The sequence below is a fragment of the Schistocerca americana genome, chromosome 2 (assembly GCF_021461395.2).
Source record: "Schistocerca americana isolate TAMUIC-IGC-003095 chromosome 2, iqSchAmer2.1, whole genome shotgun sequence".
NCBI lineage: Eukaryota > Metazoa > Arthropoda > Insecta > Orthoptera > Acrididae > Schistocerca > Schistocerca americana.
This window is the reverse complement of record NC_060120.1, coordinates 5,260,757-5,288,651: the sequence shown is the minus strand read 5'-3', so window position 1 is coordinate 5,288,651 and position 27,895 is coordinate 5,260,757. Positions and strand designations below refer to the sequence as shown.

At 46.2% G+C, this 27,895-nt stretch overlaps 1 protein-coding gene across 1 annotated transcript in view; it reads left to right on the top strand.

Annotated features, from left to right (window-relative positions):
* The window catches only part of LOC124596588 (transcriptional regulator ovo), an 858,575-nt gene that overhangs the window by 714,909 nt on the left and 115,771 nt on the right, over nt 1-27,895 (top strand). Inside the window, exon 3 of the mRNA XM_047135781.1 lies at nt 18,306-18,421. The gene's annotated coding sequence lies outside the window, so the exon portion shown is untranslated. The remainder of the gene's footprint in view (nt 1-18,305; nt 18,422-27,895) is intronic.

The window sequence follows — 27,895 nt, the reverse complement described above, 5'->3', positions numbered from 1 at the left end:
TAAGACTGAATTGTGCTGGATTTCCATCATGCATGAAAACGTATTAATTCTTATTTACAAAAGCAGAGGGGCGGCCAAGGGGGTCAGCCTCGCTTCACATTCTCCCCACTGTCGCACCACACTGTCTGAGCAGGAGGAGGGGGGAGAGAGGAAACTGCGAACGCGCCGCACTTAAATGGCAGCGCAGTCGCACTGCATACTACTTGCTTTTATATTTCGTATTTCTCAACAACATAGGTCACAGAGGAAACAGATTTTCAGTATTCTTTGATTATAGTCGGCGCGCTGAAGACTAAATATAACAGTTATCTCGTTCAGATTGTCGGCATACAGACAAGATGGAATCACTTGCACAGCTTCGCTCTCAAGTTTCCACACAATCGTCACTTATGTAGTGCCAAGATCAAGAATGGTCTTTCAAACAAACATGTTGATCGAAATGTTGTAGCACTTTTGCAGCCTCATTATGTACATTTGGATGCTATACCTGAGGAAGGTACTATAAATGTCCTGGACATTTTTAACTGAGAAAGAATTGTCATTAAACCTGGAATCACCTTGCAGGTCAATCAGTTACACCTGCGCATGCGCAGGGGAGCTTTTAACTCAAGAAAACAGCTCGGCAACAGATGTGAGACTGACAGTGTCCTCAGAATCTTTACAAAAGTATCCTTGTTATTCTTTGAAGGCCACAATGAATTCCTCGATCCTCGCCTTTTCTTTAATGGCAGTGAGCTTAGGAAACTGGGCCGGCAGCTGTGGCCGAGCAGTTCTAGGCGCTTCAGTCCGGAACCGCGCGACTGCTACGGTCGCAGGTTCGAGTCGCGCCTCGGGCATGGATGTGTGTGTGATGTCCTTAGATTAGTTAGGTTTGGGACTCATGACCTCACATGTTAAGTCCCATAGCGCTTAGAGCCATTTGAACCTTACAGAACGGGACTGTCTTCGTGAGAATGTGTCCCTTGTACAATGATATTTTCTTTTTACATGTATCCCTCTTAAATCAAACAGAAGTTACCTTGCAGTATCTTACTGTGGACAGTCTACAGTCAAGTCCACTTAAAACGTGAAGTACAATCTCGATGTTCTAATTTTCGTTCCTGCGTTCCTTTTTCCTTCACAATTTCAACAATAGCGATTTATGAATCGAAAAATCGTAGCCCAATATAACCATCTGCAGTAAATGATCGGTTCAGTTGGAGCAGATGGCCGAGTCCATTCCATGTAAACACAGCCCACACCGCTACATGGCCACTACCGGCTTGGACAGCTCGTGTCCACGGCTTCGTGGGGTCTGTACCACATTCGAACCCTACTGTAAGCTCTTACCAACTGAAATCGACAATCACCTGACCAGGCCACGGTTTCCCAGTCGTCTATGGTCCGACTGATACGGTCACGAGCCAGTGAGTGGTGCTGCAGGCAGTGTTGTGCAGTTAGTAACGGCAGTCGCGTCAGTCGTCTGCTGCCAAAACCCATTAACGTCAAATTTCTCCGCACTGTCCTAAGGTATACGTTCGTCGAAAGTCCTACATTAATTTCTGCGGCTTTTTCACGCCGTGTTTCTTGTCTCTTAGCACTGGCAGTTCTACGCAAACACCGCTGCTCTCGATCGTTAAGTGAAGGCCGTCGGCCACTGCATTGTCCGTGGTGAGAGGTAAAGCCTGAAATTTGGTACCCTCGGCACTCTTGATACTGTGGCTCTCGGAATGTTGAATTCCCCGACGATTTCCAAAATGGAGTGTCCCATGAGTGTAGCTCCAATTGCCATTTTGCGTTCAGAGTCTGTTAATTCCCGTTGTGGGGCCACAATCATGTCGGAAACCATTTCATGCGAACCATCTGGCTACAAATGACAGCTTCACCAATTTACTGCCCTTTCATATTTGGTGTACGCGATCCTACTGCCACCTGTATGCGTGTGTATCGCTATCCCATTACTTCCGTCAGTCAACCAGTTTTCTACCTACCAGCGTAAATGAACCGTATCCTGAATGTCGTCTTTTATGTGAATGTCTCAGTTCCCGGTAATGCATATATGAAAGTTGACACGTTATCGGCAGGGACCCCTTCTTTAAGACGTACCCGCTAAGCAAGTGCTTTTGCGTTCCACAATGACAGAAATAAAGCAATGGAAGCTAGTGTAATATGGCTATTCACTTAAAAAGATCTAATATGAATACGAAGCCTATATAATACTAATAGGGAGTCTGGTGACATGAAAACGAGAAAGACGTTAGAAAACGCTTCCCAGCAGGTAAAAAGCGTTCTTTGGTGCTAATCGTCAGCGGCCGTTTCACACGCCTCCTGCACAATACTACAAAGTGACCTCAGACTTTTGCTCAACACGGTTATGTCGTCATTAGCTGACCTTGCTGCATAGGTGGAAGTCAGCCCCGAAATCAATGAAAATGTATGAATGCAGGGCAAAAGTACTGCGATATTTTCTAGGTAACTCCCTAGCGGATGTCACTTGTCTTGTCTTTCTCAGACCTTTAAATTGAGCTCGCGAATGCCTTGGCAGTGTAGAGCTGTGTTTTTGTAAGTACGAAACGAAAGGAGAAAACTGATACCTTCCTGTAGAATAGTAACCTTAATATTTCTATGTAGTAAACGTATCACAATTGACGGAATGACATGCCTCCATTCCATAAAAGACTCTTAAGAGGTTTGGCATTTGGTGAAGCATACCCCGTCTGTCCAAAAGGTTTAGACATTGCATTAATTAAAAACAGAAAAAAGTTAAGATGCTGATTTAAATTGGTTCAGGTGCTCTACACAGTTTCCTTCCACTTGAGTACAACGCACAGAACGTTCATACAAGCACGTAAGACTATCACGCACGTCTTTCTTTAGGATGTTGTTAACTCATTGGACTGAATGTCAGTTATGTTGTAAAAGCGTTGACCTTCGATGCAAATTTCTGCAGTTTGTCGTTTTGTGGTAGGTTTGTACTGATAACAGCGAGTGTCCTCACCAGTTACTATTTTTCCCAGAAATGATTCGCCCGCGTTTTAGACCTCGATCACTGTGGACTTCATGCGTTACTGTTAACCGCCAACAATGTCTAAGCAGCTGTCCACTCATGTTCCTCTGAGTCATCAGTCAGAAGTAAAATCGATTCGACGCAGACAATAGCGAAATTTCCAAGACAATCTCTTACGTGGAAGTGTTACCACGCCAGTCTGTGTTCAGGCGAAAGCGAACGCTCTCTAGTTTCAAGTACAGCAATATTAAAGATGTTTCGCGTAACTACTCAGGCTATTCAAAATCGGTGTTTAGTTGCCGTCTTCACATTATCCTTAGCGCAATATTCTTTTGCTTCTGCGGCTCCTAGTCCGTAATAAGCAGACGAGGCAAAACTTTGATCAAAATGTGCATTTGTCCTATCAACAAGTATATGTAACATACATAATATTTAATTACTCGACAGGTTTGCGAAGTTTGGACTGCGAAGCTTCGTAGCTGCTCGACACGAAGGACGAAAGGTGAATAGAATATCTCTTGTCGGTAGCATTAATGAGCAAACAGAATTGTGAGTCCCTCTGCCCTGCACCGTTCTTGACGATAGTCGTAATCCATGGAGATGCAGTAAACATAGAGAAACAACGACCGAATTTGTAGAGTTGGTAAGAAATTACACGAAGGAGAAAAGGCTGTTAAGGAACCACATACCTGTACACTAAAACAAACAAATGTTCTCTTAATACATATATAAGTGTCATGTCGACCAGCTCATACATCCGAGAGTGTTAAAGCGCTGCTTTCGGGTCGGGGGGCGCTGAGCGGGTTGGTTTCCCACATCGCACTATGTGAAAGCAGCCGGCACCCAAGTCCTGGGTCATTTACACGATTCGCAAACATTTAGGAAACTTTCGGACACTACCGGCAGAGAGTCGTGGTACACAATTCCGTCCTGAAGTGTAACGGGGTGGCGGCACGGAGGCCGTCCGGTTCCCCTCTAAATCATCCCTTGATAAGCGTGCGGACCCTGCGCCAATGCGGGACAAAGCCAGAAGAAAAAGAAGAAGTGTCATACTGCTAAGCTGGCCACTCCACGTCAATACGTGCATATATCAGTCGCCTGTCTCTACAGATTTCACCTTATCATAACATGTAAGCTTTCACGGCCGGCGTCTTCATTAATTAAAACTTCCGGACTGAATTGCCGTGGTCCATATATAAAACTTCTTCTCCTTCCTGACGTTTCGTTGCCTACTGCGGGCAACATCTTGTGAGGTGAGTCGGCGACCTCAAAAGATGTTGCCCGCAGCAGGCAACGAAACGTCAGGAAGGAGAAGAAGTTTTATATATGGACCACGGCAATTCAGTCCGGCAGTATTGATCAATGGAGATATCATCTCGTCACCTAAAAATAAGAACTGCCGTAGGCAGTTTCCATCAGTTCCCAGGCATTATTAATAGTCTTAGATAGCGAACGTCATCTGGTGTCTTAATATGTGGTCACGGTAAAGGCAGTTGTAAGGGATAAGAAATGCAAAATATTTGATTTTCCTTGGCTGCAAAAGGTCGGGAGTTCGGCAGATACAACTTTAAGGCTGCTTTCCAGAAGAATTTGTGGGGAAGTATTTATGGTCTCACTGCTACAATCGCGCATTGCACAGCAATGCGGGAAACAAAGTACGTACAGGAAGCCGAGTTTGTCGAGTACGGTGTGATGAGCAGCTTCTCTGGTGGTACAAAAAGAAGCAAGCTGCCAGCCTAGCGAGACGTCTTCACGCCGCTCCTCCGCCGGAATGCCCTTAGAGCCCGCCCCTTTCGTGGAGATTGGGGACAGCCCAAATCGGGTCGCACGCTTCTCGTCCGGCCGCAATAACGGGCGGGCACAAAGGTACTCGTTTACAGGGGACGCAAAATAAATAATTGACTGCGGTCACCGTGAACGGGGATTGCGCCGCCGTCCACGTAGGTGTCCGCCCATTGTCGCCGCTGCCGTGTTTGCGCGGCAGAATGCGATCCAGAGTGGGCCGGTCTCTCGCCGCCGTCTTGTCACCTGCGCCGCTGGCGGGGTCGGAATGTCCGCCAGCAGACCTGTTTACAATTGTTGACGTTCCGTGACTCGCTGTTTTCTCCGCCGGAGAGGTTTATTAATTTCCGACAAAAGCGGTCCGCGAGAGAAATGTCTTTTTGTCGGCGCTCCGCCGTCATTATTTAGCTGCTAGGCGACCCGCAGTAGTGGAGATTCGCTGAGTCAGGGTGAAAGAGGCGCGCAGGGAGGGGGAGGCACGGAAGAGAGCGAGGAAGAGAGAGAGAGAGAGAGAGAGAGAGAGAGAGAGAGAGAGAGAGGTGGACCGCCGCGTCCGCTAGATACTCATCTGGGGTGTGCAGATGCGCCGCTGCAGGCGCTTTTATATTTAATAACTGGACCGAAGAAGCGCGGCCAGTGTCCGGCGACGGCGAGACCCCGCCCACCCGCGCTCGCCATTGTCTCGGCGCTCCAACAAAGGCTCGGGGCGGCCGGCTGCTCTTCCGATACCGCGCGGGGTCTGTTACCGGCCGCCGGAGATGCCTCTGCCTCCAGCTCGCCCATTGTGTGGGTTCCGCTTCAGCGGCCAGATTAGTCGCTTTCAGAACACAGTTCCGTCATCCCTTCGGTCTTTTATCCGTAGCGATCTGCAACATCATTGTCGATTCCAAATGAGGACGATTTTTTCCGCAGGCCTGTCTTACGGAGAAGGGCACAGCGCTGACCATATGACCCCCTAGACACTTCTAGCGTTCTCTTTCCTGCTGCTCAGTGACGGAAAAAATCGCAACACTGAAAAATAATTACTTTAGAGTAATAAAATTACGGGAACACATTTGTCAAACTTAACATATTGTAGTGACTGACATTGCAAGACTACAAGCGAGATAAGCCATTAGAATGAAATTTTGTGGGCCGGAGTGGCCGAGCGGTTCTAGGCGCTTCAGTCTGAAACCGCGCGACCGCTACAGTCTCAGGTTCGAATCCTGCCTCGGCCATGGGTGTGTGTCATGTCCTTAGGTTAGTTAGGTTTAAGTAGTTCTAAGTTCTAGGGGACTGATGACCCTAGAATTTAAGTCCCATAGTGGTCAGAGCCATTTGAGATTCTGAAAATGAGATTTTCACTCTACAGCGGAGTGTGCGCTGATATGAAACTTCCTGGCAGATTAAAACCGGACCGAGACTCGAACTCGGGACCTTTGCCTTTCGCGGGCAAGTGCTCTACCGACTGAGCTACCCAAGCACGACTCACGCCATTGCAAATGTCAAACATTAATAACCGGCGTAACAACCAAACTGTTCCATGCAGACATACAAACGTGCACGCATTGTGTTGTACAGGCGTCGAATGTCAGTTTGTGGATGGAGTTCCGTGCCTGTCGAACTTGGTTCAAATGGTTCAAATGGCTCTGAGCGCTATGGGACTTAACATCTATGGTCATCAGTCCCCTAGAACTTAGAACTACTTAAACCTAACTAACCTAAGGACAGCACACAACACCCAGCCATCACGAGGCAGAGAAAATCCCTGACCCCGCCGGGAATCGAACCCGGGACCCCGGGCGTGGGAAGCGAGAACGCTACCGCACGACCACGAGATGCGGGCCTGTCGAACTTAGCCGACCAGTACAGGGACGGTCATGTTCGCTGTGGAGTACGCTGGATTTGCCGTATGATGATGTCCCGTATGTGCTCGATTGGAGACACATCTGGTGCTCGAGCAGGTCAAGGCAACAAGTCGACACCCTGTAGAGCATGTTGGGTTACAACAGCGGTATGTGGGAGAGTGTTATCCTGGTATGCTGTTCATGAATGGTAGCACAGCACATCGAATCACCAGATTGGCGTACAGTTTTGCAGTCAGTGTGCGCGGGATAGCCACGTGAGTGCTCCTGCTGTCATACGTAATACGAGTAGCACCCGAGACCGTATTAAAGTTGGGTACTATGACAGGAAGAGCTGACACCGTACGTCTGTCCCATTTGGAATAGCAGGAGGCCCCGTATCCGGATGTCAGCAGCTGAGCTGCCTGGAGTGTCTGTCGGTGTTTCGTACACCAAACGATTCATTCTCGCCCCCCCCCCCCCCCCCCACCCACCTCCCTTCACTTCCCTTCACACAAAAGGAATTTCGTAGGAGCTATATCGGGGGTACGTTGCGGCTACACTACTGGCCCACACCTGTCTCAGTCAACAACTAGGCAGAAGATGGTCCTCTGACACTAAAGAGAAACTATGGTAGAGTCCCGTCATTCTGGAATCAAAATCGTTGCTTGGCTGCTAGCAAGACGTTCTCAAACATTTCCAGCAGTACCTCCAAAACAACGATGCGGTAATTTCCTCCACGGAGCACGTTAAGCAGAAGTTACAGCCAAATCAGATGATCGTAAGAAACAGCAGCCTGCATATTTATTTGTACATCACCAAGCTAGCAGCCTGCTTATCCCCCTTAGAACAGGAATTAAAAGGGAAACTGTGCGCGTTCACGCTTCACGATAACCACTTTGCTAAAAATGGTAACTGCCTGTAAGCGGGACAATAGAAGCTGTCCGATGGGTACGTCATTCGGTTTCGCCACAAAAAATGCCTCTGAGCACTGTGGGACTCAACTGCTGAGGTCATTAGTCCCCTAGAACTTAGAACTACTTAAACCTAACTAACCTAAGGACATCACAAACATCCATGCCCGAGGCAGGATTCGAACCTGCGACCGTAGCGGTCTTGCGGTTCCAGACTGCAGCGCCTTTAACCGCACGGCCACTTCGGCCGGCCGTTTCGCCACATACCGGACTCGTCCGGAACACTTCATGTCGACATCCTTGTTTTTTCATTTCTGTAAACACCAGCCACACAGCAGTTGTACTGTCAGAATTGCGGGTCGAGTTAAAAGTTTCAGTTTCTGTTGGTAGCGCCGAGCGCCGATTACGTCATCATTTCTTCTCACACGTCTTCGCCCACCCCAAAGACCAGTCGTGTCATTTAGATTTTCGTTCATCATTTTCAGCAACAGTTTTTGAAGAATGCCAGTTCGAATAAAGAGCACACTAGTTGCATTAAAAATCAATCTTTAACGCAACTGGTGTGCTATTTCTTCACATCGGAAGTCTTGTTATTCTATTCACACCACAACAGCCCCCCCCCCCCCCCCCCCTCTCCCGGAGAAATCGAACTTCTTCTTCTTCCCACTTGTACTTGTTTGACACAGTCAGAGAGAAAGACTGTACGTGATAAAAGCTCAAAAAATAGTAAGACCCCTTCACACAGTGAAAGCAAAATTGTGTTCTACTATAGTTTCAAAAGAGCAATTTCAGATATTTACCGAAAACTGCAAAAAAATATAATATAAAATAAAAATATCGGCACTCGATATCGGCATTTCGATATCAATATATCGGGGAAAATTATCGCGGATATATATATATATACTTACTGGAAAAATATCAGTATATGGATAGTTTATCAACAGCCCAACCACACATTTACGGTAAATCTCTGTTGGCGTTGGAACACACGAGTTACCGTGGGATTTGCCGCCTAGTGGAAAATTCTACTGTAGCTGCTGATCGTACCTTCCTCTGTGAAGGCAGTCTCGTCTGTAAACAAAGCACTCGATTTGATGTCAGGGGTGTATACAATTTGGTGTTCTCTTTATTGGCAGAAATCCGCGGGAGTTATTGTTTGCCTAATTTTATCTGCCTGTTCTCTTTGGGATGGGTGTATGGAGACTGAGGAATATTCGTAGTTTCCGCTTTGAAAGACAATTCTTGAACTTTTCTGGGGAGTCTCCCGTGAGATTAGAGGCGTCTGTCTTCGAGAGTCCTCCAGGTAGAATTTGCAACATTTGTGTTACAGTTACGAGCCTGTCTGACGAGGCTGCCGCCACCCGCACGGCACTTCTTCGCACATGCTAGGTGACATAGCGTAATACAGATTTCACAGCTTGGAGCAGCAGTCTGGTACTGACAGACAGTTGCTTTTTATGCAACTTCCAATGGCATGTTAGTCTTTAGTTGTTACGCAGTAACCTTACGGTGAAAGGATAGCACACTTTCAGGTTTCATGAAGTGCATAGGTTTACATTTTTGTGCAACAAGAGCAACTTACCAGTCTTGGGATCAGGTTTATATCTTGGCGAGGTCTCACAGAAACTCATAGCAACTTTTAGGGGACATAATTTGCGCACAGTCCCGCGTAATCTGTGAAAACACCAAGGTTGCAACTAATATAGTCGTCTAAGTCTTTAACGTATAGCACTGTTACAGGCTCCGGAAAACAGTACGTATTACTTCAGTGTCTACAGGCTCAAGTCGAGTGTGATGTACTGCCTCCAGACTTCATTAATGTCGTGAACCTGGTTACATGGGCCACGGAACTTTGTCGTCTTCATAACCCGTTGATATAATATTCAGTTATAACACTGCGACAGTCTGTAAACACAGTAATAAACTGATACGTTGTCCATGGTCCGTATATTGAGAGTACGAGTTCAGTTTCGCATAATCGACGATGATTCCCATGAAGAATATTATTGTATTCAAGATAGGTAACGATGTTTGAACTGAGAGTACGCTCCAGTGCTCTGCTATAAATATATGTAACTGATAGAAATATGTAACTGATAGTGAACGGAAGTTCAGTGGCTTAGTACTACTTTCTAATATTTTAGGTATGTTTGACGTGGTCTCTATTCTACGCGAGATGTTAAACTGTTGTTCGCTAATAACATATCCGACATTTTAGGCAGGCGTTAGCGACTGTCCACCTGCCACCCGGGAAGCAACTATCAGCCATAGCAGGGAAGGAATAGTAACGTTGAGGAGCCTGGAGCTGGTGTGCTGCCAATCGTGCAAATGACCGACTGTGCGCCAGAACAGTCCGATACGTGTAGTGTACACACGGGAGAATGAGGCGGTTGGGCGGAAGAGCCGGCCGGTTTGCGGCAGGTGTACCAGGAAGAGCAGAGGTGGAGGCGGAGGGGCGCGGCCGGGCCTGGCCGCCCACCTGCCGCGGCCCGCGTCTCATTAGCGGCGCCGCCGCCGACGCCGACGCCGCCGCGGCGAATTGCGAGCTGAGCTGCCGCGGAGATTCGCCGCGCAGGCGCCGGGCGGCGGGGGCGGGGGGCGTGTCGCCCGACACAGCCGCCGCTCACATCCGGATACCGGGGGAGCCGCCCCCCGCTGCAAACGGGGCGGCCGCACGCTGTCCTCCTATAACGCCCCCTCCGTTCTGATGTGGTCGGCGCTGCGCTCTTCCTTCTGTGGGGGCAGGACGAAAGCTACCCTGACACGGCCAGGGCTGTGCATTGTAAAAAGACGTCTGCATGCAGCTCGGCGTGGTAGGGTCACAACAGTTCGTTGGAAGTCCCCTGCAGGAATACTCAGCCATGTTGCCTCTATAAACGTCCACAATTGCGAAAGTGTGACCGGCGCAGGGTTTCGTGCATAAACTGACCTGATAAACAAAGTAAGAGCCTACGGAATATCAGACCAGCTGTCTGGGTGGATTGAAGAGTTTTTAGCAAACACAACACAGCATGTTGTTCTCAATGCAGAGACGTCTACAGACGTTAAAGTAACCTCTGGCGTGCCACAGGGGAGTGTTATGGGACCATTGCTTTTCACAATATATATATAAATGGAACACGTGAGGCAATACTGACCCTGCGACTTATCTTAGAAGAAAGATTAAGCAAAGGCAAACCTACGTGTCTAGCATTTGTAGACTTAGAGAAAGCTTTTGACAATGTTGACTGGAATACTCTCTTTCAAATTCTTGAAGATGGCAGGGGTAAAATATAGGGAGCGAAAGGCTATTTACAATTTGTACAGAAACCAGATGGCAGGTACAAGAGTCTAGTGACATGAAAGGGAAGCAGTGGTTGGGAAGGGAGTCAGACAGGGTTGTAGCCGATCCCCGATGTTATTCAATCTGTAAATTGAGGAAGCAGTAAAGGAAACAAAAGAAAAATTCGGAGTAGGTATTAAAATCCATGGAGAAGAAGTAGAAACTTTGAGGTTCGCCGATGACATTGTATTTCTGTCACAGACAGCAAAGGACTTGGAAGAGCAGTTGAATGGAATGGACAGTGTCTTGAATGCAGGGTATAAGATGAACATCAACAAAAGCAAAACGAGGATAATGGATGTAGTCGAATTAATTCGGGTGATGCTGAGGGAATTAGATTAGGAAATGAGACACTTATAGTAGTAAAGGAGTTTTGCTATTTGGGGAGCAAAATAACTGATGATGGTCGAAGTAGAGAGCATATAAAATGTAGACTGGCAATAGCAAGGAAAGCGTTCCTGAAGAAGAGTAATTTGTTAACATCGAGTATAGATTTAAGTGTCAGGAAGTCGTTTCTGAAAGTATTTGTGTGGAATGTAGCCATGCATGGAAGTGAAACATGGACGATAAATAGTTTGGACAAGAAGAGAATAGAAGCTTTCGAAATGTGGTGCTACAGAAGAATGCTGAAGATAAGGTGGGTAGATCACATAACTAATGAGGAGGTATTGAATATAATTGGGGAGAAGAGGAGTTTGTGGCACAACGTGACTAGAAGAAGGGATCGGTTGGTAGGACATGTTCTGAGGCATCAAGGGATCACCAATTTAGTACTGGAGGGCAGCATGGAGGTAAAAATTGTAGAACGAGACCAAGAGATGAATACACTAAGCAGATTCAGAAGGATGTAGGATGCAGTAAGTACTGGGAGATGAAGAAGCTTGCACAGAATAGAGTAGCATGGAGAGGTGCATCAAACCAGTCTCAGGACTGAACACCACAACCACAGCAACATATAAATGACCTAGTAGGTAGTGTCGGAAGTTCCATGCGGCTTTTCGCGGATGATGCTGTAGTATAGAGAGAAGTTGCAGCATTAGAAAATTGCAGCGATATGCAGGAACATCTGCAGCGGATAGGCACTTGGTGCAGGGAGTGGCAACTGACCCTTAACATAGACAAATGTAATGTTTTGCGAATACATAGAAAGAAGGATCCTTTATTGTATGATTATATGATAGCGGAACAAACACTGGTAGCAGTTACTTCTGTAAAATATCTGGGAGTATGCGTGTGGAACGATTTGAAGTGGAATGATCATATAAAATTAATTGTTGGTAAGGCGGGTGCCAGGTTGAGATTCATTGGGAGAGTGCTTAGAAAATGTAGTCCATCAACAAAGGAGGTGGCTTACAAAACTCTCGTTCGATCTATACTTGAGTATTGCTGATCAGTGTGGGATCCGTACCAGGTCGGTTTGACGAAGGAGATAGAGAAGATCCAAAGAAAAGCGGCGCGTTTCGTCACAGGGTTATTTGGTAAGCGTGATAGCGTTACGGAGATGTTTAGCAAACTCAAGTGGCAGACTCTGCTGGAGAGGCGCTCTGCATCGCGGTGTAGCTTGCTGTCTAGGTTTCGAGAGGCTGCGTTTCTGGATGAGGTATCGAACATATTGCTTCCCCTTACCTATACCTCCCGAGGAGATCACGAATGTAAGATTAGAGAGATTAGAGCACGCACGGAGGCTTTCAGACAGTCGTTCTTCCCGCGAACCATACGCGACTGGAAAAGGAAAGGCAGGTAATGACAGTGGCACGTAAAGTTGGGTGGCTTGCGGAGTGTAGATGTATATGTAGATGTAGATGTAGACCTCTCGATTATGTCCCATAAATGTTCGCTGGAATTCATGTCAGGCGATCTCGGAGGACAGATCATTCGCTCGAATTGTCCAGAATGTTCTTCAGCCAGATGGCAAACAGTTGCGGTCCTGTGACCTGGCCCATTGTCATGGGAACGTGAAGTCCATGAATGGTTACAAATTGTCTCCAAGTAGCCGAACGGAATCATGTACAGTCAACGATCAGTTCAGTCTTATGCACACCATTATAGAGCCAGCAGCAGCTTGCACAGTGTCTTGTTCACAACTTGGGTCCACGGGTTTGTCGGGCTTGCGCCACACTCGAGAGCTGCCATCTGCTCCTGCCAACTACAGTCTGATCGAGGCTACGGTTTTCCAGTCCCCTGCGGTCCGGCCAACATGGTCACGAGCCCAGGAGAGGCGGTGCAGGGGATGTCGTGCTGCAATCGCGTCCATCGTCTGATGCCGCAGTCCATTAAAGCCAAACTTCGCGGCGCCCTCCCGACGGATGCGTTCGTCGTACGTCCCACACTGATTTCTGTGGTTATTTCACGCAGTGTTGCTTGTCTGTTACCACTGACAACTCTACGCAAACGCCACTGCTCCTGGTCATCAAGTGAAGGCTGCCGGCCACTGAATTGCCCGCGGCGAGAGGTAATGCCTGAAATTTTGTGTTCTCGGCGTACTTTTGACATTTTGAATCTCAGAAGACTGAATTTGCTAAGAATTCCCGAAACGGAATGTTCCATGCGTCTAGCTCCAGCTACCATTTCCTTACAAAGTCCATTAACTCCCGTCGTGTGGCATAATCACGTTGGAGATCTATTCATGTGAATTACCCGTGTGCAAATGATAGCTCAACTAATGCATCGCCGTTTTATACCTCGTGTAAGCCGGCCGGAGTGGCCGTGCGGTTCTAGGCGCTACAGTCCGGAGCCGAGCGACCGTTACGGTCGCAGGTTCGAATCCTGCCTTGGGCAGGGATGTGTGTGATGTCCTTAGGTTAGTTAGGTTTAATTAGTTCTATGTTCTAGGCGACTGATGACCTCCGAAGTTAAGTCGCATAGTGCTGAGAGCCATTTGAACCAGCCTCGTGTACACCATCTGTATATGCGCATACGTTATCCCATGACTTTTGTCACATCAGTGTACGAAAACGCATGTTAAGTAACTCAATACGACCTGATTATTAACGTATACATTCCTGGTTGTTTATTAATCAGTTGTCAAACACTTAACCGAGCGAGGTGGCGCAGTGGTTAGCACACTGGACTCGCATTCGGGAGGACGACGGTTCAATCCCGTCTCCAGCCATCCTGATTTAGGTTTTCCGTGATTTCCCTAAATGGTTTCAGGCAAATGCCGGGATGGTTCCTTTGAAAGGGCACGGCCGATTTCCTTCCCAATCCTTCCCTAACCCGAGCTTGCGCTCCGTCTCTAATGACCTCGTTGTCGACGGGACGTTAAACACTAACCACCACCACCACCATCGAACACTTATTCAAAGTGTCGAAATCCCAGCCTACTCTCATCTAATATCCAGAACAAATGCCTATTTAAAAAACAAATATTAACTGTGGTTAGTTGGCTCCACTGTTGGACGGGGAAAGAATGATATCTGCGTGCGCTATAAAAACAATGGCATTTTGAAGCTTTTCCTACGTGTCACACTTTGCTATCTACACCGCGCAACTAGGGCTGGCAGGGGTGTCCTAGGCTCATTAGGCCCATACTGCTCCCATTATTCGTGAGACGAATGACGCTTTTGCCTATATTCACATGACGCACGTCGTCGAGTGCAGCGAAGGCTTAATGAAGCTTTTCATCATCAATGTGTCCAAGGACAAGTTGAAGTCAGAGGTGGGTTTGTGATGTTCTGGGGGAGTTTTACTCAACAAAAGATGGGCCCGCTCGGTGATGTGGTTACTGACATGAACCGGTATGTTTATTTGAACATTCTGAATGACCGGGTGTGCCTGCATGACGAGTATGCTACTGATACCTCTACTTTTCAAGACGACATTGCAGTGCCCGTGATGTTGAGAAGTACGATGCAATATTCCTTCGGACACAGATCCGTGTGTGAAGAAGTAATAACTGCGGCGACTACACCGTTATGAAGTACCTGAAGTGTATTCGCAGTTGCGAATATGGACAACCATCAGCTTGATAACGGTGTGCAATAGTTTCAATTAAAAGGCCTGCCCCATACGGGAGTATATATAATGAACGTGCAAGCGCAGTTTGCAGATGCCTTTGACGGCATATGGAAGTTTGCGTCTAGCCGTGGAGCCTGCTCGGATAGCCTAATAGTAGGGTGACTGCTCGCGACAAGCGGAAAATCCTGGTTGGAGTCCCGGACGGGCAGAAATCTTCATTGTCGTCATTGCGTTATACAGCTTATGGTTGTCCACACATGCAGTTGCACGTACATTTCATGAAAACTTGACTACTTTTCTGAACACTCCCCCACCTTATTACATCTCTATTGGCCTACAAAGACCGATTTCTTGAAACCCACAGAAAATCTGTGGGACATGGAGCATCGAATAAAAGGCCGATATGACACTTCCTGAGAGATTAAAACTGTGTTCCGGGCCGAGACACGAACTCGGGACCTTTGCCTTTCGTGGGCAAGTGCTCTACCAACTGAGCTACCCAAGCACGACTCGCGACCCGTCCTCACAGCTTTACTTCTGCCAGTACCTCGTCTCCTACCTCCCAAACTTCACAGAAGCTCTTCTCCGAACCTTGCAGAACTAGGCCTCCTGGAAGAAAGGCTGTGAGAACGGGTCGTGAGTCGTGCTTGGGTAGCTCAGTTGGTAGAGCACTTGCCCGCGAAAGGCAAAGGTCCCGAGTTCGAGTGTCTGTCCGGCACACAGTTTTAATCTGTCAGGAAGTTTCATATCAGCGCACACTCCGCTGCAGAGTGAAAACCTCATTCTGAAAACGCCGATATCAGCATCCACCAAAATTTGGCGGAACTGGGCGATCAAATCCTGAGTGAGTGTCTTAACATGGATATGATTATGTACGTGCTCAACCGTACGGACTCGCTCCCTAACCGAATCCAGGTGTTTAACATTCCAGGGTGAAATTGGAATGAATAAATGATGCGTGTAACGGTTTCTCTAGGAGTGACAAATTTTTTGGGGGGGGGGGGTGAGCTTATTTTATGACAACGGCCTTGTCGCAGTGGCAACACCGTTTCCGCGAAGGTAAGCGTTGCAGGGCTTGGCTAGCTCTTGGTGGGTTTGCCGAGGGCGTTTGGGAAGCAGGTTGCACTCAAGCCAATTGAGGAGCTACTTGGTTGAGAAGTAGGGACAGTGGTCACGAAAAGTGACAACGGCCAGAGGAGCGGCGTGCTGACCACGCGCCCCTCCACATTCGCATCCAGACACACCTGTCGGCCGAGGATGAACCGGGCTCTGGTCGGTCAGTAGCCAAGGTAGAGCATACTAAGTTTTTGGATGTACATATAGATGAGAATCTTAACTGGATCTCCTAAAGCGACTAGGTTCAGCAACTTTTGCAATCAGAATAATTGCCAATTTTGAGGATGTATAAATTAGTAAGCTAACATACTTTACGTACTTCCACTCTCTGATGTCATACGGAATAATATTCTGGGGCAACTCAACGCTTAGGCAAAAGGTCTTCAGTGCTCAAAAGAAATCAGTTAGAATAATGTGAGGCGTTCGTAGTCGCACATCTTGTAGGCATCTGTTTAAAATGTTAGGAATTCTTACAGCTGCTTCACAGTCATTTAGTCTGTAACGAAATTTTTTCTGAACATGGGCCAGTTTAAAATCAACAGCGACATTCATGATTACAATACCAGAAAAAAGAGAGACCTACACTATCCTTTACTTAACCTACGTTTGGCACAGAAAGGGGTAAAATATGCTGCTATAAAACTTTTTGATAAATTACCCGATGAAATAAAATGTATGACAGACAGCAGTAATAGTTTCATAAACAAATTGAAATGATATCTCCTTGACAACTCCTTCTATGCCGTAGATGAATTCTTGAATTTTGTGGCATTTAAGGGAATGGGATAGATAATAGAAATACACTCCTGGAAATTGAAATAAGAACACCGTGAATTCATTGTCCCAGGAAGGGGAAACTTTATTGACACATTCCTGGGGTCAGATACATCACATGATCACACTGACAGAACCACAGGCACATAGACACAGGCAACAGAGCATGCACAATGTCGGCACTAGTACAGTGTATATCCACCTTTCGTAGCAATGCAGGCTGCTATTCTCCCATGGAGACGATCGTAGAGATGCTGGATGTAGTCCTGTGGAACGGCTTGCCATGCCATTTCCACCTGGCGCCTCAGTTGGACCAGCGTTCGTGCTGGACGTGCAGACCGCGTGAGACGACGCTTCATCCAGTCCCAAACATGCTCAATGGGGGACAGATCCGGAGATCTTGCTGGCCGGGGTAGTTGACTTACACCTTCTAGAGCACGTTGGGTGGCACGGGATACATGCGGACGTGCATTGTCCTGTTGGAACAGCAAGTTCCCTTGCCGGTCTAGGAATGGTAGAACGATGGGTTCGATGACGGTTTGTATGTACCGTGCACTATTCAGTGTCCCCTCGACGATCACCAGTGGTGTACGGCCAGTGTAGGAGATCGCTCCCCACACCATGATGCCGGGTGTTGGCCCCAAACATGCATACGACCATCATTGGCACCAAGGCAGAAGCGACTCTCATCGCTGAAGACGACACGTCTCCATTCGTCCCTCCATTCACGCCTGTCGCGACACCACTGGAGGCGGGCTGCACGATGTTGGGGCGTGAGCGGAAGACAGCCTAACGGTGTGCGGGACCGTAGCCCAGCTTCATGGAGACGGTTGCGAATGGTCCTCGCCGATACCCCAGGAGCAACAGTGTCCCTAATTTGCTGGGAAGTGGCGGTGCGGTCCCCTACGGCACTGCGTAGGATCCTACGGTCTTGGCGTGCATCCGTGCGTCGCTGCGGTCCGGTCCCAGGTCGACGGGCACGTGCACCTTCCGCCGACCACTGGCGACAACATCGATGTACTGTGGAGACCTCACGCCCCACGTGTTGAGCAATTCGGCGGTACGTCCACCCGGCCTCCCGCATGCCCACTATACGCCCTCGCTCAAAGTCCGTCAACTGCACATACGGTTCACGTCCACGCTGTCGCGGCATGCTACCAGTGTTAAAGACTGCGATGGAGCTCCGTATGCCACGGCAAACTGGCTGACACTGACGGCGGCGGTGCACAAATGCTGCGCAGCTAGCGCCATTCGACGGCCAACACCGCGGTTCCTGGTGTGTCCGCTGTGCCGTGCGTGTGATCATTGCTTGTGCAGCCCTCTCGCAGTGTCCGGAGCAAGTATGGTGGGTCTGACACACCGGTGTCAATGTGTTCTTTTTTCCATTTCCAGGAGTGTATTTAGGTATGACACTATAAATGGGAAAAAAGCTTGTTTCCTGTGCGCATTTCTTGTGCATTTGACGCGTTCCACGTCATAAAGGTTTTTCCGTGCTATTGATCAATGGAACACGTAACTAACTAACTAACCTTCCGAGACCTGATCGGACAGAGGGAGAGCGTATTTTGCAGCAGTAAGAGGCGACTGCTCGTCGGCGCAGACCCTTAGGTGGCTTTCCTCTGTTGCAGGCGAACACGTCGGCCGACGGCTGCGAGCAGGCGGCTCCATGGGCGTGTGCCGGAGGACTCGGAGCGGCCGGCTTTAGCGCATCACCAGAGCCGGGGCGGCCAGCAGCAGCATCCAGGTCAGTGGCCCGGTCCGCGCGCCGTCATTTCCCCGGCTGCGCTCGCGCACGCGCCGGCCGACCGCCTTAATTAAACAAAACTGTGCTCCGGCCCAAAGCCGGCGCCTAATTAAAGCACGGGCGGGGCGGCGGGGCGCCTAATTAGCCGGCCCGCGGTGTCACGCGCCGCTCCTCTGATGGACTCGGCGGGCCGGCAGCTGGCGCGCTAGGATCACGGCGCGGGCGTTGCTGTTCCTGTGGGTGACGCGTGGCTTCCTAAAAAACTCCGAGCAGCAGACTGTACAGGGAAACGAACCAGTCGTACCCACACGAAGCGCCTTTGTGGACGAAAACTCTTACTCATGTCCATTATAATTATCCGGGCTGTCATGCCGTGGTCGGTTGATGAATTCTGTGTCAATTCCCAACGTTTCGTCCCCGTCTGAGGAGGACATCTTCAGGGGGGTCTGTAGCTTGATGCCGGCCGGTGTGGCCGAGCGGTTCTAGGCGCTGCAGTCTGGAGCCGCGCGACCGCTACGGTCGCAGGTTCGCATCCTGAACCTTTTCTTAATTTTTTTTTATTTTTTTATTTTTATTTTTTTTTAGCTCCATGGAAGTTCCAAGACACCCACTGGCTCAGTCAGTCAGTCAGTAGCGAGCCAGTGGGTGTGTTGGACCTTCCATCGAGCTACAGACCCCCTCGAAGATGTCCTCCGCAGACGGGGACGAAACGTTGGGAATTGACACAGAATTCATCAACCGACTACGGCATAACAGTCCGGATAATTATAATGGACGTGACATTTCCGGCCGTGAAAGTCTACATTTTAGTATGAAAAATATTACTGTACAAGACGTCCTAATGTTAAGCCTCGCAGTTACACCTTTTGGAAATATTGTAACGTAGTCAGTTACGTTGTACTTTAAAATTTTGAGACGAAGCACTGCCGCAAAAAACTGGCACACCCTTTTAGAGGTTTCCAGTTCATTCAAGATTTATTTTCGCAACATTGCATATGGAGTACATGAAATAATTACATTTGCAGATCAGTAGCACAATGGTTGTGAGGTACTTGGTATCGATCCGTGCTCAAACACCCACATCAGTACAATAGATGGTGCAGCCTCCACGGACGGCAATGTAGGCGCTGATTGTGGCATCCAGTCGATCGTGTAGATGGCGAATACTGTTCCAGGATACGTTATGCCACGCCTGATCCACCTGTTCAAGTTGTTCTGTAAGAGTTGTTGGTTAACGAGACGCACGAGTCACTTCCCGTCCCATCATATCCGACACGTGCTCGATTGGAGAGATGTCCGGAGATTGTAGTGGCCAGGGAAGTTGCTGCGCGCCTTGCTGAGCACCTGGAATGTCGCAGACAGTCTATGGGTGAGCGTTATCTTACTGGAACAACAAATCACCTTGTTGTAACTCTTCAGGCTTTCCCGGCGAGATCTTGACATGTGGGATAATCGGGTCTACTGCCGGATGTTTGTGTCGCTCCGGCACAATATTTCGGCCACGTAACTCGTTGCCTTCTTCAGGTGCTACCTGAGACTACCGTATTGGAGGATCTTGTCCAGTATTTATGCCCAGAGGGCGCTGGGTGCTCTCTTTGCCGTTCGCGCCCGCCTGGCGCTGAATGTAATGTGTTGTCTCTTCCCCGGTGTGACGTGGCCGAAATATTTTGCCAGAGCGACACAAACATCCGGCAGTAGACCCAATTATCCCACATGTCAAATCACCTTCTTGTTGCAAGAAAAGCAAAAGAACGGGTCTAACAACATTCTGCACGTGCCGAATGTGATCGAGAGTTGTAGCTCGTCGCACCCCAGACCACAAGGCCTGCGATGCGACCAGTGTGCCTTGGACGAATGCACTGTGCGAGACAGCCGTCACTAGATATACGTCGTACGCGTGCAGGCAGAATCTGGTTTCACTGTTGAAGACCTCGGCTCGCCGCTCCATCTTCCAACTGACCCTCTGACGCACCTGTCGAGCCGTGCGCGTCGATGCTGTTGTGTGACTCAAGACGAGCTACAGGTCTGTGTGCCCGTACTCCCACTGCTAATAACCCGATCACAAGTAATTCGTGTTGACACGTCAGGACTCACATGCCCTCTTACCTGTGCTGTGGTAGCTGTACGATCCGCCGCTGCTGACCATACGGTACGACGACTGTGACGGCGTCCATACTGTGTGGACGTCCAGAATCTCACCTACGGCTGGTACCGGCATCGTTGCACAGCTGGCGCAGCACGTCCAACCTTGTAATTCTACGAAAGGACCAGCCCCCGTTTCAGGATCGCTCAGTTGGCTGCAGCAAGCACGAGTGCATCTCTGTGGCACGGTTGGCTGCTTGCTTCACACGTTTGCGCCACACTCAGCCCTCTGGCTACGAGCATTCCCTACAAAGGGGAGACACAGATGGCGCTCTGGTAGCTGTGCCACCACGGTATCTGCTGGCGGACGAGCTTGAAACCTTTATCAGTATATCTCCTAACCCCAGGTGGCGTATGTCGTCATCGGATCAACATCGATGTCTTTCCAGGCGTACTAATTTTTTTCCGGCAGTGTATTTATTGTGTTTAATGAATTATTCTACGGTATTCCATAGCGTTTTAAATTTTTTAGTTAAACTTAACCCAAAGATTTAAGTCTCAGAAGTAGATATTACTTTCCCTGACGAATGTCGTATTCAGTATTTCCAGGTTCAGGGCTATACTTCCGTGTTTTGAGAGTAGAGGTCCAAAGCAGTGAACGAAATTTGCATTTTTTAAATATTTTTTATCTTTTGTGATGGTCATAAAGTCGGTAGTACGCATTATTGATAGTGCGTCGCTATTGCTAAGAGTGTCCTAAAAAGTATTTTCAGAATTTGGATCCGACTTACATATCTGTACCTCTTCAAAAAGCGTGTTTTTAATACAGTTCAACAAAATGAATTTTTTGTGGTACCCCTTCTCCCCTCCCTCCCACGCTCTGATTTTTGCGTGCTATTTAGAATGCCTTGGTATTGCTATGCTTACGGCTAAAAATTATGCAGATGCTACAGGATCCCAAACTGAGAATTTTGAGGTAACGAACTAATGGTCCGAAGGGAATATTTAGTTTTTTTTGTAACCTAAACAACTTACAATTTAAATTACCAGCAACTTCAGGTTTATAAAAACTCCGCCTTCTGCAGAGCACAATGTATTCCTGTTTACGGTTCCATACCGAAATTTGTTTCGAGACCTACCTATGATCTGCAGTAGGTCTCATTTTGTTTCTCTGAAAGTAATCTGGAAAGTTAGTGGCTGGTTTTTCTGTTTTATGTCTAACAACAATAACATGTGCATTCTTAATTTTATTTTGTTAGTCACCTGAAACTACATTTCAATCAGATATTTTTGAATCCCTGTAAGTCACGCCACGTAAACTTGTGAGAAAACAGGTAAAACTGATTGCTGGATAAACTAAAAACTATTTATAAACTATTTTGCATCTGAGAATCAATACTTGTCTAGGAGAGTCATGGAAGTATGACATCAACTTTAATTATTTTCAAAATTCCCTACACAAAAGTTTAAGACTGTGTGACATACGGGATTTCAAAGCTGAATGAACAACATTTTACTATTGTTTTAAGAAAAACCAAAATTCCACTCATAGCATTTACTGAATTGTGTATCTACTTTAAACATTTACAGTACCAATAAATCCTGTCCAATTTTCACACGAAAAGTATGCTAACACTTGGATAATACTTCATAAATGAAAATGAAAATAAAAATTCTCAATTCAGTTCTTATTAGTGGTGCTCCAGTTATATATAATATTCCAAAAAACTTTTCATTTCCTCCTCATTAGAGAAGTATCCCTATAACTTCCTAGGAGCCTTAGTTTTCTTCATATCAGTTAGAAGTTTGCTGTAGTAAACTATTCTTTCCGTTATCATAATGGTACTGCCAGCACAGTTTAGAAGTCTGAAGCTGTGATGTACAAAACCATTAATCCATTGGTTACCCCTAACTACACCAAAACGATCTCTCGAGTAAGCAAAATGGTTGTATTGTGATACTTGAAACGATACTTTCTCACAGTTGTTATTTTTGAATACTTTTTCCGAGAGTAACAGTGGTTCATGTTTTGTGCTAAGTTTCCCATTCGCATAACAGTGGCTTCTCTTTGTTGTTTGCAGTCACAGGCTATGATTTTCAATCGTTTTCACTCCTCTCTCACCTAGTATCACACGTTTTCAAATACACAATCGAGATTTAGAAAAAAGTAGGTCTTAAATTTAGTTTCAGGTGAGCTATTAAAACAAAATAAAAATGCACATGGTATAGTTTTTAGGCGTGAAATGGAAAACCAACCCTGAATTTTGTATAATATTTTTATCGAAAGAAAATGTTATTCAATGTAGATAACATTTTTTTTCTTTAGAGTCATCAGCCTTTTCAGTGGTTTGATGCGGCCCGCCACGAATTCTTCTCCTGTGCTAACCTCTTCATCTCAGAGTAGCACTTGCAACCTACGTCCTCAATTACTTGCTTGATATGTTCCAATCTCTGTTATCCTCTACAGTTTTTACCCTCCACAGCTCCCTACAGTACAATGGAAGTCATTCGCTGATGTCTTAACAGATGTCCATTCTCCTTGTATTACTTTCCTCTTCGATTCCGCGCAGAACCTCCTCATTCCTTACCTTATCAGTCCACGTAATTTTCAACATTCGTCTGTAGCACCACACCTCAAATGATTCTATTCTCTTCTGTTTTAGTTTTCCCACAGCCCATGTTTCACTACCATACCGTGCTCTGCTCCAAACGTATATTCTCCGAAATTTCTTAATCAAATTGAGGCCTATGTTTGGTACTAGTAGACTTCTCTTGGTCAGGAATGCCCTTTTAGCTATTGCTAGTCTGCTTTTGATGTCCTCCTTGTTCTGTCCGTCATGGGTTATTTTGCTGCCTAGGCGGTATGGTTCCTAAACTTCATCTACTTCGTGACTATCAAGCCTGATGTTAAGTTTCTCGTTGTTCTCATTGCTACTGCTTCTCATTACTTCCGCCTTTCTTCGATTTACTCTCAATCCATATTCTGTACTCATTATGCTGTTCATTCCGTACAGCGGATTTCGTAGCTGTCCATTACTTTCACGAAGGACAACAATGTCATCAGCGAATGTATCACTGATATCCTTTAACCTTGAATTTGAATTCCACGCCTGAACCTTTCGTTTACTTCCATTCTTGCTTCTTCGATGTACAGATCGATGTATAGATTGACCAGTAGGGCGAAAGACTACATCCCTGTCTTACACCCTTTTTTATCCGAGCGCTTCGTTCTTGGTCGTCCACTCTTATTAGTCCCTCTTGGCTCTTTTACATATAGTATATTACCCGTCTCTCCCTATAGCTTACCCCTATTTTTCACGTAATTTCGAACATCTTTCACGATTTTACATTGTCGAACGCTTTTTCCAAGACAACAAATCCTATGAACGTGTCTTGATTTTTCTTTGGTCTTGCTTTCTTTATCAACCGCAGCGTAAGAACTGCTTCTCTTGCGACTTTGCCTTTTCTAAAGTCCAAATGATCGTTGATACTACAGGTGTCGAAACATGCTTGGGTAAAGAAAAAACGAATACAGTGTGTTTCGCAGAAGACGGGGTTTTAGTAATCCAACTTTAATTCACAAACAGGAAAAACAACTGCAGCTTTCAAGCCCAGCAACGCCAGCCAAGTATCTCACGGCTGTTGCATTACTAACAGGTGCGTCGGTGAGATGTGTGATATATTTAAAAACTATTTAGTGCTGCACAAGTCGAAAAAAGTGTTCCACTTGCTTATCTTGTATTAGCTCCTCAATGTTTGATGTTGGAGACAGTTAAAATTAGCCCCAGGCCACAACAGGCCAGTAACGTACTACACGATGTAGCACAGTTCTTATGCTTAAAAATTTCCGTCATCCTAAGGTGGACATATAGCGGTTTATTGTCTCAAATGTGATAATTCCTGTATGGCGGTATCTGAGGTCATAGAAGACGATGTAACTATGGCTCATTGTGCGTTTAGGTTCTGTTTACTCTTCCACTGTATCCATAGAAGACCATAACACAGTTGAAGCTACCGTGCGGCTGGATAATGGTGACTGACAGCAACAATACTGTGTAGTAAACATCGTAGATGTGACTGCGAGGTAGCATACGTCAGATAAGTGAACACCAGAATTTTCAGCGGAAATGCCAAACACCACTCTTAGCTGTTAACAATTTTGTGTTAACAGTAATACGTAAGTTAACCATTAATTTCGAAAAGATGGGCTCCCAGAACTCGAAATGCGTTACAAACAGATATAGTAAACAGAGGAGTTTTGTGGCTGCCAGCTATGCAGCTCTCAGCACTACTATATCCCGTAAAGTCCTCTTCATCTCTGAATAATTACTGCAACCTACACCATTTGAACCTGTTTGCTGTATTCATACCTTGGTCTCCCTCTACAATTCCTACCTCCCACGCTTCCCTCCATTACCAAACCAATGTTTCCTAAGCACCTCAGGATGTGTTTTATCAACCGATCCCTCCTTTTAGACAAGCTGTGGTTATATGGTCTAAAGCATATTGACACAACTGTAACTGTAGACAATGACAAACGCATGGGCAGTGAGAGACCCGAAAGTTTGCCGCTGCACTATTCGTAGGAGGAAATCAATAAGAGGAAGACATATTACACATTTAAAAAATAGAGATGACGTGCATGCACTTCTCGAGTCAGATCTAGGAAGTTGAACTCTAAATGGAGTGGAATATCTCAGTATCTCTGACGAAAGAAATTGCTTAAGTTGCAACTGATTATAAGCAAGTATAGACTAGAGTGCTTTAGTAATGTGCTAGGAAAAAGTATTTTATTCTAAGCGTAAAACCATGAAATATTGGCGAAGAGAGACATCTCATATTTTTTCTTGTCATTAAAACAATATTTGTAAGATATCATAACTTGAGCGAAACAGTGATCTAGTGCTTCTAGTCAACTTTTTCTGTGGAGTAATGATCACGTTTGTTTCCTGCCCACCACAAGAAATTTCTCGTGGTTGGTATTAAAGCTCAGGAACTAAGTCGTAAACCTACTTTTCACAATCAGAAGCCGTTAGCCTAGAGGTTCAACTCCCAGTTGTAAACCGCTTAGAGCAATTCAGTTGAAAAACGTCGTTGTAACAAGGTATTCGTAAAACAGTATTCAAGTCAATAAGCTCAAGTGCCACTGTATGGCAATTTTTGTAAGTGACAAATTAAAAAGGAGTAAATACCCGCATAAAAACAAAAAGTAACGTACTCTACTACTTTTGAAACTGCAAGGATTTATACATTAAAGTTCAGTTGCTGCACTGAAGCGTGACACTTCTCGATCATCATCGATGCAGCTGCAATTAAAAACCGTTTTGGTATTCAGAAACAAAGTGACCCACTCAGTACATCACTGATAATGTAAACGGTCTATGGTTATGAACTGCGTTTGGCGCTGCCGTTCCTTCTCTTTTTCATTTGTGCGTATAGCTAGTGAATCTTTCATTGTGCAATAGTAATAAGTGGAGTGGGGAGTATTAATGATCACAGAGGATGTTGCTGCTAAGATTCATTGTGTGCTTAGGTACTGATTTCTTATCCACTGAATCCATGGAATATCTTAACACGCTTGAAGCCACGATGCAGCGATACGTTTTCCATCGTCGAAAAACCACATGTGAAATCTCACAGATCAAATTTCTGTGACAAGACAAACTCATTTACGCATCACCGACTTTAAGATGAAAAATTGTGACGTTTGAGCACATTTTTTGTAAGAGGGAGTCACTCAAGGACAAGCAAGTTGAAAGAAAATACTTTAAGTTAAATGTAAACAATGAAAAGGAGCCCCCCTCCAAACTGTACTTATAATAACCCTGCATTGCTGAATACGAGTATAGCTCAGTGACAACCACCACTGACATCCGATTTCCTGAGCCATTTTATTGTCTCACTTCGGTGATAACGTTCTGACATTATTTCCGTGGCTTTGGAACTTAAGTTACTTCTGAAACCCAGTCGTTGGTTTTCGCGTGAGGAGAATTGGCGATGTCCTCACCGAGATTCGTGCCTTTGAGACATAACATGAGTGTTCTCTGTTTTTCCACCGGGCTTCAACAAGCTGTCATATTTACCAGACAAATGCGATGACGACAGCCGGATGGTATAGTGTTCTGTCAAGTTTCTTTCGAATGTTGGCTGAGTGTTTTCCGTGTTGCATTAGGAGAGTGTTGCCTTGCTCCATTTAGAGTCTCGCAGATGGTGAAGCAATAGTTTCTCGCATTCACCGCCGCCCAGTAAAAGCAAGTACATTCCTCAATTTACGACCAACGCCTCCACTGGTCACGAAAAGGAAATACGCTGCATAATTTGCAGCTAATATCCCCGTAAGTGTAGTCTTTCTGTGTCAGAACTATCACCTGGTGAGTTCTCGTAACACATCCGACGTTTTACTCTTTCAACATTTGGCAGCATAACAGACACCGCTATTAACGTCTGTGTTTCGGGAACATGATGCTGATTAGGGATACGTAAAAGCCAACACGGTGAGATACGGTACATTCTTTTCTTTTACCACGTTAATACCCTTTTCTTTTACTTGTGCTAATATTTTCATATATGCACTCCTATGGCTTGCAACTTCCTAATGATCATTTATATACCTTAGACTTTGTCTGCCTCTACGATGTTCCCCAGGTGTCGCTGTGTTAACTGTCAAGTTAAGCACACACCGAGTAACTTTCCCCTTCTCTCTTAAGGTTGCATACATCGTTCTTATTCTCTTCACTGTACTTCTTCATTTCTTACATCACCAGCACGCTAAATTCGTAACGTCCTTCTATTCACTTCGTGCATCCAAAAAAGAAATTTAAAAAAATAATAAAAAATAAAAAAATAAAAAAAATGCTGCGCTTCAGGCGTACAGTTTAAGAAATTTCTACGTCGTTACTACACCACTATTCGATATCTTTAGGACCTATTTTTTTCAAAGAAAGTTTTTTCTCCTACCTCTGTCTGGTCTCGCAGGCATATCATGCATTCTTCATTTACTTCTAGTGTGTCTTTTCCAAGTTAGTCGCTACACTCCTTTCTACTGCTCTTCATCAGTTTCGTCTTTTTTTAAATTTTCCTCATTTCAAATACAATAATGTGTTGCCTACCAATTCCATTCAAAAGAGCGTTCTAGTTCCAACTAGAGGTCTTACATGTTACATTATAATTGGCAAACGAACTCTACCTCGTGTGGATGGACTGAACACTTGAAGTTGAGCAAGCGGCGTGTGTAGCTACATAGGTGTCAAACAACTTGACTCGAACGACAGACGAAAACGATCGCTACGACTGAGCCACAGAGTAACTACAGCACAACTTACCAAGTAGCGTACTCCATTTTTAGTACATTTCCACTTTGTTTTCACATGCTGCCGAGTGATTTGGTAGAGG